General features: G+C 44.0%; 1 protein-coding gene across 27 annotated transcripts in view; it reads right to left on the bottom strand.

Annotated features, from left to right (window-relative positions):
* Positions 1–14,776, bottom strand: part of MYT1L (myelin transcription factor 1 like) — a 407,540-nt gene that overhangs the window by 374,108 nt on the left and 18,656 nt on the right. Inside the window, exon 1 of one of the 27 annotated variants that reach the window (XM_060309906.1) lies at positions 8,046–8,071. The exons of the other annotated variants lie outside the window; for them this stretch is intronic. The gene's annotated coding sequence lies outside the window, so the exon portion shown is untranslated. Of the gene's footprint in view, positions 1–8,045; positions 8,072–14,776 lie in introns of those variants that run through there. 27 annotated transcript variants of the gene reach the window in all.

The raw sequence follows: 14,776 nt of genomic DNA, 5'->3' as shown, positions 1-14,776 counted from the left end.
ACGGGGTCCCCTTGGGGGCACTGGACGGGCTGCTTCGAGACGTGCAGTTGTGCGTGAAGGGGCAGACACAATCCCATCCTATGAGCTAGCTCTACTTTCAGTGTGAAGTATTAAATTAGTACGAAATCTCAGGTCACAGGTAAAGACAGGGCTTGCAGACAAGCCTACTGGGTCACAGATGATGCAGACGACGGGCTGCTTCAGGTCACCTGACTGAGCCTAGAAAGCAGTGTGTCCTCAGGCGGATGTGGAGAGGGTCTCCGGGTTCGGGCAAGCACAAGCACGCGAAACCCGCTGGGCCTTGCTGCATATTGAGAATAGTTTCATCGCAGGAAGAATTCGGGAAGAGTTGGTGAGGACCCGGATCTTATGAATTTTGCCTTGAGCTCAGCAAACCGTTATCCCAAAGTCAGATTTGTCACCTATACTTTATATGGCACAGCGGAGGCCAAGCAGCCTCAGCACTTGCTGTAACAAAGGATGGAGATTGTATTTTCATTTAATATATAAATGGAGGAATTCCTGCTTTAGAGTTACCTCCATTTTACCAATGAGATCAAAATATGCTCGTTTTAAATACGCTTCACTTTGTATCTCTTTTTATTAGGGAGGGTAAGGGTATCTAAATCCCAGGCACATATGAATAAACACGAAACCCACTGTTCCTCGGGTACAATCTGATGCCCACTGCACCGTTCACCTTGTAGAAGAAGTCGACTGTTGAGTATTGGTTGAAAACAGGGTCATGTGCACAACACTCTGAGGGGTACTATGAGATGGATTGCTCTATATCTTTAGATGCTAAGCCGACATCATATCTATCTCTATACACCTATATCTCTGTATTTACAGTCTCAGTTCTCAAGCAGCTGACCCCAGGTACAGAAGCAGTCACTGTCTGTGAACTAGATCTGTTATGTGCCATGAAAAATGATGTGCTTCCTCATGAAGCATATGATATCCCCAAAGTGGTAGGTATTCAAGCAGACACTGGATCAGCAGATGAATGCACACCAGGAAAGTTTTAAGAAGAACTCCTCCTGAATCAGGAGACATGCTGGACTATAGGACATTGATGTACACCCTTCCCTGTCAGGCTATGACATTAAAAGTGCTGAGGTCTTTGGAGCAAATACACAGGAGTTCGGAAGAGGGAAACCGTAGGCTGGGCAGGAGTTGGGAGTACTTCTCTGAAGCCTGAGTGTGAATCAGATGAGGAGATAAGAGGTTGGACAGTCTATAGACAGAGGGAATTGGAGTCACACCTCACGGGAGGCCAGGATGATGGCTGTGCACCTGGAACATGAAGTATCCTGAAGAGTGTGTTATCTGCCGGGTATCATCCATTTGGTCAATTAGGTGCAGCAAGACCACAAACGTCACGGCTCTCCTGCCTCCCAGCCATCGCTCGAGGCTCACCCAGGGCACCGATGCTTCGCAGCACTAGGGAAGGGAAGCCAACCAAAAGGGAATGTTGCCAGAGAGACAGACAGAGACAGGGTTTCTTCCCTCGGAATCAGTTTATTTCAAAAGAATGGCAACCCCAATACACAGTCAAGAGAATCAAGAGCAGAGTTACAGTAAAAACCCCAGTAGGACAAATCTAGGAAATATAGAAAACCTCATTCTATTTTCCCAGGAGGTCCCTATAACCGAGGCAGAATCAGCCAAAAGGAAACTTCAGCGGTCAAGAAACTTTGACACAAGTTGCCTGAAATGCAAGTAAACTCTGTCGCTGCTCCTGAAACAAACCATTTAAGTGACGAGAAGAAACATGCCTTTTAAACAAATGGAAGAACAAAGAGCTACTCAGGAGACGAGACCAATTCTCCAGTAAAGACTGCTTTTCCTGCTCAGTGAACTGTTATTATTCCCATTTAGATTTTTTTTTTAATTTTAAGAGAAAGGATGTGATTCATGACAAATATTTCCATTTTGAAGATTTTAACCTTTGTTTAAGAGACTAAAAAAATTTTAAAGCTTTGTGATTAACATTGGGGTGCTTTTCTGAGCACGGATTGTACATGATTTTTTTCACGTTATTTCAGCAGTGATACATTTTCTTTTTTGCAGAAATGCTGTCTCACTAATGTCATTAACTCCAGGAGAAACGGGAAAGGGAAAGTGGGAGTGAGAAAGAGGCTGGTGGCTCCGTCAGTGTTCAGGGAAGGGGACCAGCAGGAAGGAACGTGCGGGGCCAGGTGCCCCCGGCTGGTTCTTTGTGCTCCAGGGTGAGGTTTGGCATTCCTCCGTGATGGAAGAAAGCCCACAGCCTGCCTCGGTCTGAAGAAACGCAGGATTCAGTGGTACCAGGAACAAGCCTTACCTCTTCATGGGGAGGTCGTTCAAAGGTCAGAGGGCTGGCCTGCCTAGCTCAGTGCATGCAGGGCTTGTAACCTTGCTCAGACCAGAGCAGTCAGCCCCGATGCAACAAAAACCATCTACCCTCGTCCTGGTGCGGGCGGCACCTGCATCGCGGGCCAAGGTGCCCTTCTCAGGTTTGCTGCCATCAATCTGGAGGACCCTCTAGAGATGGCTGGAATCACCTGCAGTGTGGACACGCCGGGATGGGCCAGTGATAACGCCAACGTTATCAACGCCAGGTCCCTGCAAGCTGTGCTGAGCACAGTACATACAGCTGTATCCATGCACATTAGTTCTGTGGGTTTTCTCTGCTTCTCTGCTTCCCAAAGGCATCTGAGTGAAGAAGCAAAAAAGCCCCAGTGTCCTAGAAATGCCTTCTGAGTCATTTCTCCCACTGGGCTCAAGTCAGAAGCATCCTGAAAATTTTATTTGAATGGCTCTGACAATAGGGTAACACAACTGGGGCATCTTGTTTGGGACAAAGTTAAAGTGGACGGGGGACCTGGACAGCAGGTGTAAACCAGGATTGTCCTGGCATGCCGGAGCGTGTCCCCTGTCACAGGGCAGAACCCACCTGCTGTCATCAGTGGAAAAGGTGCTCAACAAAGGCAGGCTTTTCTGCATGTGGGTCATGGCATTCCTGTCAATTTCCCCCCAGAGACAGAGTTTAAAATCCATCACATTTCCAGTCTCTCCAGCCTCCCCTCCCACCATGCAGCAGCCGCTTGTGCCACTTAGTACTCCAGGGCGGGTTTCAGGGATTTCTTAAGGAAGAACAAATATGCCCTTTCGCGCAGTGTGAAATTCTGTCCTCCTCCTCCTTGTCACCATATGAGCGCCTTCCCGAGAGGGAGGAAGGGCAGAGGAATAAAGGGAATGTCTTTAAGAGCCATCTAAGGTAAGAAATGGGCCCTGAATTTTAGCAAACCTATTCTCAGAAATCATTGCCAAGGCCAACGCCATGAAGCTTTTCCCCTATTTTTCTTCTAGGAGTTTTACATTTTCAGGTCTTACGTTTAAGTCTTCACTCCATTTCGACCTGATTTTGTGCATGGTATAAGAGAGGGGTCCAATTTTATTCTTTTGCATTTGGGTATCCAGTTTTCCCAACACTATTTATTGAAGAGACTATCCTTTCCCTATTGTATAATCTTGTCACCCTTGTCGAAAATTGATTGAAAGTATATACATGGGTGGGGTTTTCCTGGGCTTTTTATTCTGCCCCACTGGCTTTACACCAGGACCATACTGTTTAAACGACTGGAGTTTGTAATATAGTTTTGAATCAGGAAGTGATTTTCTTAAGATTGTTTTTGTTGTCTGGGGTATTTTTTGGCTCCATATAAACTTTAGGATTGTTTTCTCTATCTCTGCAGAAAACGCCATTGGGATTTTGAAAGAGATTGCATTGAATCTTCAGATCGCTTTGCATGGTGTGGACATTTTAACAACACTAAGCAACAAAGGGAAAAACAGACAAGTGGGACTATGTCAAACTACAGTGTATGCCCAGCAAGAGATGCAGTCAGAGTGAAAGGACCACCCACTGAGTGGAGAAAATATTTGCAAACCATATATCTGATAAGGGGCAATATACAAAACCTGTGGGGAACTCCTACAACTCAACAGCCAAAAACAAAGAACTCAGTTTAAAAATGGGCAAATGACTCCAATAGACATTACTCCAAAGAAGACATGCAGATGGCCAGCAGGTATATGATAAGGTACCCAGCATTACTAATTGTCAGGGAAATGCAAATCAACACCAGAATGAGATACCACCGCACACCTGTCAGAATGGCTATTATCAAAAAAACAAGAAATAACGAGTGTGGTGAGAATGTACGGAAAAGGGAACGCTTGTGCACTGTGGGTGGGAATGTAAGTTGGTGCAGCCACTGTGGAAAACCGTCTGGAGGTTCCTCAAAAAATTAAAAATAGAACAACCATGCGATCCAGCAATTCCACTTCTGAATATTTATCCCAAAGGATTGAAATCACGATCTCAAAGAGATATCTGCACTCCTGTGTTTATTGCAGCCCTGTTCACAGCAGCCAGGATATGGAAACAGCATAAATGTCCATAAAGGGATGAATGAAAAAAGAAAATATGGTGTATACATACAAGGACTATTAGTGACAACATGGATGAACCTGGAGGACATTATGCCATGCGAAATAAGCCGGACACAGAAGGACAAATACTGCCTGATTCTGCTTATACAAAATGTCTAAGATAGTCCAATTCTTAGGAACCGTGAGTACAATGGTGATTGCCAGGATTTGCTGTTCATGAGTTCCATTTACACAAGATAAATAAGTTCTAGGATCTGCTGGACAGCCTTGTTCCTATAGGTAACAACTCTATACTGTGCACTTACAAATTCAGGGGGATAATCTTATGTTGTGTTTTTACCGCAATTAAAAAAAGAAATTTTGTAGCAACATAGACAGACCTAGAGACTGTCATACTGAGTAAAGCCAGCCAGACAGAGAAAGAGAAATAGCGTATGATATAGCTTATATGTGGAATCTGAAAAGAAATAATACAAATGAACTTATTTACAAAACTGAAATGGACTCACAGACTTAGAGAATGAATTAATGGTTACCGAGGTGGGGGAGGGGGGCGATGGTTTGGGAGTTTGGGATTGACATGTACACACGGCTATATTTAAACTAGACAAGCATCAGGGACCCACTGTACAGCACAGGGAGCTCTGCTCAATATTATGTAACAACCTAAATGGGAAAAGAATTTGGAAAAGAATAGATACATGTGTATGTATAACTGAATCACTGTTGTACACTTGAAACTAACGCAACATTGTAAACAAACTATATTCCAATATAAAATAAAAGGTTAGAAAAAGAAAAATAACCATAGTGAAAAAACAGAAAACAACCCCAGAAAAACCTATTCTCCCCCCCACCGAAAAAAAAAAAAAAACACGTTAATCATTTACTGTCCTTCCTACGTTCTCATATTCACTTCAGTTTCAATGTTCACACAACCTTCTGGGGGGAGGATCTGGAAAGAAGGCTTGGGAAGTCTGGATTAATTATGGAAGAAACCAAGTGAAACACATATCCATGCAATGTTTTTAGCATGTTTAGTCCTACAAGTAGCCTGATCATCAGTAATAATGGGCTCTGAGGACTAGATGGATCTTTGATTAAGTCCAGCTTTTAATTCTGGTCCGAAATACAAAGGGCCACTCAACTTCCAAACCAACTAGCACACACACATTTTTAGGTAACTCTTTATACCGTGTGTGTACTGATGACCAAATACAATGGGAGATGTCAGAGGAATTTAGATCCTTTGCTCAAAGATCAGATCTCTTGTGAGGAGACAAGACAGAATTATATTTTTAAAAAACCAGTGAGACCCCATGTGATAAACAATTTGATGTGAAGTCATTCAATGCATATAAAGTATAAGCATTCCTTCTGGGTTGGGATTTGCCAGGGAACGCCTCATGAAGAAGAGATGGTTTAATTTAAAGAATGCCTTTGCAGGAATAATTTCCCAGCTGCAATTAAGAAACAGACCTTGATAGCATAAAGTTTCCAGACATTCATTCAATTTAAAGACTTTTCTTTAAAATAAAAAAAGGAGCCAAAATTTTAATGTGATAAATACTCCTCTGTGTTTTAGAAATAAATACTTTAGATTCTGTTATCAATACTAAAAATCCTCATTCTGGGAGGGGTAAAATAAGGCCACCTGTAGTCATGGAAATGGGAGTTTTTGTGAGTTCTAGAATCTTAACACTGAGACCCACAGGACAGCACGGTCTTCCACTGGAGTGAGCTAGTAGCACTGTAGTTTGTCGGGCACTGCTGGGGGACAGCTTCTCCTCTGGCCATGAGAACCTCTGTTTATTAAAAAGGGGCACAATTTGGTCAAAAACCCAAAGCCCTGGCTTCCTCTCCAAGGACACGACACAGCACACCTTACCGAGGCAGAGTCGCCACAGCCTTGTGGACACTGTGGCTCACCAACCAAGCCACAGATGCGGCCACAATCCCCTCAAGGTGCTTCCCTGCCCACCTGTCACCTTGTCAGGAAAAGAGGAGACCCCAGTCCAAGCCTTTGGGCCCACCAGTCAGGACTGTGGACCTGGGGAGAGAGCCACGCCTGGGATCTGGAAGCATGCATGTCCACCAATCAAATGGCTTAAGATCCCCAGTGTGAGGCTGTGGGAGGGAGAAGGTGGTGCCGGCCTCAGCTCAGGAGAAGGGGGGTTGCCCTTCCATTCAAGACCCAGCTCCAGCGTGGGTGCAGGTGTGGGGCTGCACCCAGTGCCTGGCTCCGTGCTTATTAAGTAAACAATATACGACTGGAATTCTTTCTTTCAAATGAAAGCATAATTATCAATGAAATTGGAAACTTCAAACATCCAAATAGTTAATCATCTGTTTTTCTTCAGCTCTGTTTAATGCTGACTCATCCACCCTTTAAAACTGACTGTGAGAGTCTCTCATACACATTGACTAGAGGACAGATTCATTCAAGATGTTTTTTTTAAACATCCAATCTCATTGCAATCTTTCACTTGTCAGATTTCTAAATCATATTTTGTCTCTAGATAAGTCTCCACCAGCTTGCTGATGTACTGCATCCTTTTAATTAAGTTTAAAGCAAAGGAGAAAAAAAATCAATATTGTTTGGTTTGTCAATGGCTTTGGAGGGATTCCCAAGCCGTTTAACCTGTCCTGAAGTCAGTTTATTATTACAAAACACTAGAATCATCAGTATGGTTTTATATCAAGAAACACACAAAAGGGGATTAAATTCACTCAGAAATTCAAATTCTTTTATGTAAATGTTTCTTCTCTGTGTATAATAATTATTTGAAATTTATTGGGAGTAAAGTTGATATGGTATGTTTCAAACACACAAACAATATGTGAAATATATAAAACACACAGTTGTATGTTTACATGTTTGTAGAGACATTTAACTTCTGACTGCCTCCAGATTTCCCATTTTTTATTATAGAACATTTGACATGATCATATAATCTAAATATCCCTCATTTCTTTGTTTCATAAGGAATTACTGATGCAGAGCAGTATATTACTTCTAACAGTCAGCTCTCAGCCTCGTGTAATCAGTTTTAGGTAACTCAGAGTTCTCCATAAACCAATCCTGTGGGAATCTAACAACACACGACATCCCAGACCTTTCTCTTTGCATCATTAGTGAGGGGATTGCATTTCCCCCAGTGATTTACATAGTGGCATTCTCCCAGTGCAAACTCTACACCGTAAACGAAGTACATCTTTCCAAATAATAATGAAGTAGTCTGTTCTCAGTAAGGTGATGAGTTAAAAGAATCTTGTCAACTGTACCTTCTGGGTTGTAAGCTCTGGTGGTAGGTAGGGAGGTCGTTGGACATTCTCAAACACGACCCACAGAGAGCTGATGTTCTACAAGTTGCTTTTACTCCCAGAGAGCCCAGAACGGCTATGCATGTCTGCGGATGTTAGCGGAAATCAGGGTGAGAACAAGCAGACCCAGGTCAGGACTTCTGCTCCAGGACTGCTGGCAAAGTCTCCTTCTTGCTCTTCCCTCAGTCTCCTGGAGGCAACTGGCCACAGCAGCAAGAACTGACTGGGCACTGATTCTCTCTTCCCAATCCTATTAAAGCAACAGGGACACCCGCGTTTACCTGAGTCCCCCTGGCTTTCTGCAGACCGGATCCTGCCCCTTCCTCTGTCGACTCCACACGCTCCTTTTCTGCCCTCGGTGCGACTCTGCGTTTCATCTCACTTGCCTTTTCCCTTTTCTCTCTGTTTCCTAGTCTCTGCCCGCCCATGTCTCTTCCTTTTTTCCTTCCTCTTTGTCTCGTTTTCTCTCTATATAAGGAAACTTTATTTGAAACAGACAAGTTGAAGGTTCCTTTTGAACTGCAACACGCCGCATTTCACATATGTGGGTAGACACATCTATTTTCTCATCACTTAAGTCACACTTGTGAGCCCTATTCTGTGCTAGGCTCTGCTTCCAACACTCAGGTGCATCAGAGAATAAAACAAAACTGATATATAAATAAAACAATATAGCCATTCTAAAAGTTCTTTTTTAATTGAAAAGTTAAGTATGGGAATATCATGTAGATCTTCCACAGTGCCCAAATTTTTAGTTCATGTGACTAGGATCAAACAATAAACTTTAAATATATATTATGTGCCAGGCACTGAGCTAGACCCTGTTGACACAAAAATAAAGAAAAATGGTTTGATTTGTTTTAAACTCAGGCCCACAAAAGGTCCTCTGTCTACTCCAAAATTTACATCCATAACAGGTTAATACTCCTTCCACCAATTACCTTTAAAGAACATTAACAAAGGCACATTTCACAACTATCAGGGAAAATGCACATACAAATGGAGAAGAAGTAAACTGATATCAACATTTTCACAAATATAAAACAATGAAACAGAAACTGATTCTGTGAACAGTACTCAGCCAGTCCTGAGGCTGAAATTTCAGCAGGTCAGATAAATGCGCGAACCATGAACTGACTAGTCAGGAAGTGTTGTCTAAATATTCAGACTGCTTTGCACAAATTGGTAAAACAAACGCACAGAAGTGGTCTTGGTGTGTTCCTTCATATGAGTCTGTTCGTCTCTATAAGGCGAGCTCTGGAAACATGGGACCCCTTTTCCTTTGAGAGGGTGAGGAAGAGGGGCTGCCAGACTTCAGACTCACCCGGGACGTCAGAGCCGTCACCGTGCCTGCCGCTAGGTAGGCTGACGCATGCGCGCGCCTGCGGCTGCTCCCTGCTCACAATGAACAATGCGGTCCCTCCATCCCTGCAAAGACAGACAGCTCTGTGTGCTCAGACGGCTGGGGCTGAGCAAAAAGTAGAAACCTAGTCAAATACGCATAACTCTTAAAGAATTTAAATGGGCTCTTTTGTCTCATCCCAAACTCTGCTAAAACCAAAATCGTTAATTACATTACAGGCACGGCACTATGCAATCATTATCTGACCTGTGAACAAGGTCCTTGAGAGAAGGGCCAGCTGACTGCTTTAAAGAGTAGGACTCTGCAAACGCAAAGGCACGTCTAGGGCTTCCCTGGTGGCGCAGTGGTTGAGAGTCTGCCTGTGAATGCAGGGGACAGAGGTTCGAGCCCTGGTCCAGGAAGATCCCACATGCCGTGGAGCGGCTGGGCCCGTGAGCCATGGCCGCTGAGCCTGCGCGTCCGGAGCCTGTGCTCCGCAACAAGAGAGGCCGCGATAGTGAGAGGTCCACGCACCGCGATGAAGAGTGGCCCCTGCTTGCCACAACTAGAGAAAGCCCTCGCACAGAAACGAAGACCCAACACAGCAAAAATAAATTAATTAATTAAAAAAAAAAGCACTTCTGACTTTGGGGGCTACTTATGAACATCCCTCAGTCAAAATCAGTACTGAGTCACTTCTGTGAAAGTACATATCCTTGTTTTCATTCACTAAATTATTCAACTTGCATTTACTTAGCATCTACTATGTGTTGCAGAGGAAGCAATCAGGCTCCACCCTTAATTCTAGGTTAAAAATGATTTTTAAAAAAAAGAAAAGGAAAAAGGATGTCATCACTGTGGCAGCAGAGCTGTAAAAGCTCTTTCACAAACATGATCTTATTTTATTCTCCCAGGAACCTTGATAGACATGATGTCTCTATGTTATGCTCCGTTTTATAGGTAGAGATATAAAGCTGTTTGTCAAAAAAGTGGACAAGCTGAAGCAAGCGTGGCAGTAGTGTGACTGCTTGGCTCACACTTGGGGTAAAGCCCGTAACTCCGTGTTCTTCCACTGGGGCACCTTTTCCTCTTACTCACTCTTGTCATGGCCCGTTCTTCTTTCACATTCTCAAAGCACCTAGCACCATCTTCAGCACAGACCAGGACCTCAGTAAGTTCCTATCAACTGACTTCTGTTTACCAAAAGGTGTTAAAGAGCAACATAGTCAAAACCGGAAAAGCAAATGTTCCTATTTCTGAAGGAAGAGCATCGCCCTTTAGTTCGGCTGGGTTGGGAGGAAGGATCCCACCTGCCGAGCGTGGGTCACTGGCCCACGGGTTCATTTCAGCCAAAGGAACACTTGGGTGGTGTATGGACCGTGTCAGGTTGGTTCTCAACAGTTCACACTGGGCAGGCCACGTATCCTACAGAATTCCACGTCAAGAGCAACTCATTTATCCCGGAAGCCAAGAGGAGACTTTAAAAACCAAAAGAAAACAAAACAAAAGCCAGCTTACTGGAAAATGACCACAGTTCATGGCTGTGTGAGTAATAAACACCATCATCAACGAAAATGATATTTGTCACTTTCCTTCTCAGGAGAACAGGGCAGGAAACAAGATATCCCCTCAAGAGTCACCCCCGAGCCCTGCTGCCCACAGAGGAAACCTCACACAGTGAGCCACACCAGGGTCCCACGCACACACACTTGCTACACACGGTTATTATCAATCAGGTTTCCTTTTTTGTATTTCTGATTTGCAGTGTCTCTTGAAGACTCTTCTGTTCAAGAACAGAAATTTGAATTAGGATTGCGTGGAGGCAGAAAGCAAAAAAAGACACCAGAAGGTAAACTAAGATGCTGCAGCCACAAAGGATTTAACAACATATTAACAATATGTGATATTTGTATCCCAAGTCAGTCTAATAATCAAACAAGTATCTGCTGAACACCTTTTATGTGTGTAAGGTACTTGAAAATCCATATGATGGAAATTGATACCCACATTCTCAAGGAAATACAATCTAGCTTTGCGTGGGAAATGAATACATTCATTAATAAGTACCCTGAGAAGTTAGGTGACTAGAAGAGCCAGTGAGTGGTACAGACAATACTAGTAAGGGGAGGGCCAGGTCCTAAGGATAGTTCAGGTTAACACAGGAAGGGCATTACCTGAGTTTTGGAAAGAGGATGGCGGTTTGGCCCTCAGTCTTCCCCAGTCCACACCCAAAGCCTCATCTGTGCTTTTGTGCCAACGATCTTTCCCTTCCTCTTCACTTTAACTTCACAATAAGCACTAGGTTACTGGTTTTCTTTTCTTTCCTTACTTAATCTTTTACTCCTTTACCAATATCACAAACCCCTTCACAATCTATAAAACCATCACCATTTAAGCAGAGCCCAGCAGTAAATAGAAAGGACATTGCAAATTCCAGTTAAACACAGCAGGCAGTGTATGTAACTATATGCACACTTCACCTAAGTGGACCACACCGATTCTACTCATCCCTACGTTAGATGGCTCAAGTGGACCCCTTAAACCAGCTTTTGGTTAAAATACATAGAAATAAAGTTCAATACCTAAATACCTATTTTCCCTGAGTAAGTTTAATTCAGCATAGTCATACTATTTAAATTGCTAAAATAAATGTAAGGTTTTGAAATTATCATAAAGCACAGAGGATTCTTCACTGCCTTGGGAGCAGAGCCTGCTCTGAGACCACTGCGTCCTAAGATCACTGTGGCAGACAGAGCTGGTCTAGGTGTTCAGCGGCTGCCTATTTCTCCATGACGACGCCCTGGGCCCAGCATTAGTCTGTCCCACTGGCTTCAACGCCCCCTCCTTTTCAGGATCAGAGTGCTGAGACTTCTGAGACCAGATGAGAGGAGGTCAAAGGCTCCTCTGCCGTGCGATCCTCTCTGAGGGTGCCCACCTCCCGAAATTCTGTGCCCCTGACTCATCCTCGTTCCATCCTAGTTCTTGCCCTGGAGGAAGAATTGAGGGAAAGGGAGAACTTTTCCTGTCCAGGAGTTCAATTCCATTTCCCTCCCAGCACTAATATCGATTGCTGTGAATAAGCATCAGGAGTTTGGGTTTTCAAGGGTCCTTCTCAGCTGCTTGAACTCAAGTGGCAGATACACAACTATTTATTTTTTAAGTGGTATCAAATGGTCCGAATGAGACAGAACACACTTACTGAATAAGTAGAGGAAGGAAAATTAAGTGTATGGAAGGTTCAGGTTTTCAAATAGGCGTCTGTACACCTGGCTTATGAAATTTTTCTTCAGGGAGTTTAGAGGCAACATCATTTTTACAGGAAGTCTCCCAGCGATTCAGGGAAAAGTCAGGGCACGCCCACTCATCCAAGTGTCTTAAGCACCTTGTGAACTAATTTCCATGCAACAAAAACATACCTGTTCCAAAGGTCAAGGTACACAATGTAGTAACATAGACCAAAATGAGGTGATCACCACTCCTGGGATAAATAACTCTACACTGAATCATGACAGAAGATCCAGGACTGTCAAGGTCCCCAAAAAAGATGGTGTGTTGGTCACTCCAACAGCCATAAAGAAGGTGCTGTGTTCCAGGTCTCCCCACCAGCCTCTCTTCAATTAACAGAGTTGCTGAGCACCAATCATGTCCAATGTTTGGGTAGGAATGCACACACTAAGAGCAGCATTTCAGAGCCTCATAGGGGAGGTGGTATTGTGACATAAAGAACTGTAAATACAAAGGAGACAATGATAAGACCACAGAAGTAAAGGCTGTAGAGATTCGGGGAAGAGGGCTGGATTTCCTCTGGGAGGACAAGCAAGGAATTTGTGGAAAGGTGGCATGGGAACCAGCCTTTGATGGGTGGACAGCATGTTTGCATGGATATCAGGGAAGGACAGGGCAGCAGGAAGGGACAGTGTGGCCAGGGGAGAGTCAAGTTCCTCCCTGTCCTGAAGATCTGCAATTGATGAGGATAGGACAGGGATGGAAGTCAGACTTGAGAATGGGTGGGGAATTGCCTCAAACGGTAGGTTGGGTGTTTGGGTTTAATTCTCTAGGAAATAGGAAGACCCCGGTTCTGTTTGAGCATGAAAATGCCAAAGCTGTACTTTGGAATAATTAATCTAAAAACAGAATGTAGATGCATTTGTAAGTGTGAGCGTGAGTATATGTAGGGCTGGGAGAGCGGCATCTAAGGCGACTGTAAGAGTCCAGGAGAAAGATAATGACAGTCTACTCTGAAAAAGTGGTAGGGGGAATGGAAGGGAAGAAACAGTTGGGAGAGCTATTTTAGAGACAGAATTGGCAGGAAGTAGCCACTGATTGGCTGCCAGATTAATTATCCCAAAGAATAGCTCTGGTCTTGTCACTCAACTACACAAAAACCTTCCGCAATTTCCCATTATCTGCAGAACAAAGTCATCATCTCATCGTACGTAGACTCTTGTGAGGATGACAGGCACGACCCACAATGACCTACCCCACCCTGGGCTTCAGGTCTGTCCCCTGCTCCACCTGTCCTCACTTCAACAAATGGTCTCTAAGTCGTCCCTTAGTAAAGCCACGTGTATCCTTTCCCAGCAACTTTCCTCACCTTATTTCCCCCACCCAAATTTTTTCCTTCTTCTATAATTATCTGTTGAAATGTACTTTCCTTTCAAGGATTATCTCAGACACGACCTTTTTCATGTTATCCCCACTCTAGCCCTGTTGACACAGTCTCTCCCTTCTTTGAGACAATCATAACATGTAATTTATGGTTGCTTACCCTTTGTGTCAAATTTCAAATCACACTAGAGTCATTTATAATTTGTATTTTCGTCCCTATTGGTCTATACAATTTCTGAGAACAGAGGGTAATTCTGATTTATTTTCTTATGACCACAGCATCTAATCTGATACAGAGTTGGTGGAAGAAATGGGTGAAAGAATAATTATATGCACAACTTTCAGATGGAAGGGAACATACAGCAAAATTCCTCTACCAATAGCCAACAAACAATGTGAGCAAATGAAGAAATAGAACACAGAAGAAACTTCTTACATCTGATATCCAATCTGTGGACACACAATCCCCGCTGGGTTAAACCCTGACACTTTGATGGCTCATCTTCTGGCCATACTCACATCTCACATCAGTCAGACTCTTCTTGCCCTCCAGACCCCGATCTGAACGTGACCAGCGGGATCTGATTTCAAGACTGCAGATGACAAGTGAGGACCATAAGATTTTGATAACCAAGATGACATAGGAATCAAAAAGGAGGCTGATGGTAAATCCTGGCTGACAGAGCGTGAGCCCAAAGATGTGTAGCACATGGCAGCTTCCTCAAGCCCACGTCACACACACGCTTGTGTCCAACCTGTGTGGCTGTGCTGATGCATCTAGACAAGGACGTGGCCCAGCAGCCCGGAGCAGGTAACTGTTCTGCCTCATCTAATAAACACTCTCCAACTCTCCTTAGGTAACACGGAAAGGGAGCACAGGATGTGAGGGGCGGGGCGCAGCACAGCTGATCTCTCATGGGTCTAAGGTATAGGCTGGGAACTGCTTCCCTGGGCTAAATGAAGGATGACGGCATCGTCCGGAGAATGAGGACGATGTGTCATGCGACTGGGGGACCCGCTCCACTTGCAGTCAGAGTGAATGAACACTCTGGAGTTGAGTGT

The sequence above is a fragment of the Globicephala melas genome, chromosome 12 (assembly GCF_963455315.2).
Source record: "Globicephala melas chromosome 12, mGloMel1.2, whole genome shotgun sequence".
Lineage (NCBI taxonomy): Eukaryota > Metazoa > Chordata > Mammalia > Artiodactyla > Delphinidae > Globicephala > Globicephala melas.
The sequence above is the reverse complement of the archived record's forward strand: the minus strand, read 5'-3'. Positions and strand labels throughout refer to the sequence as shown.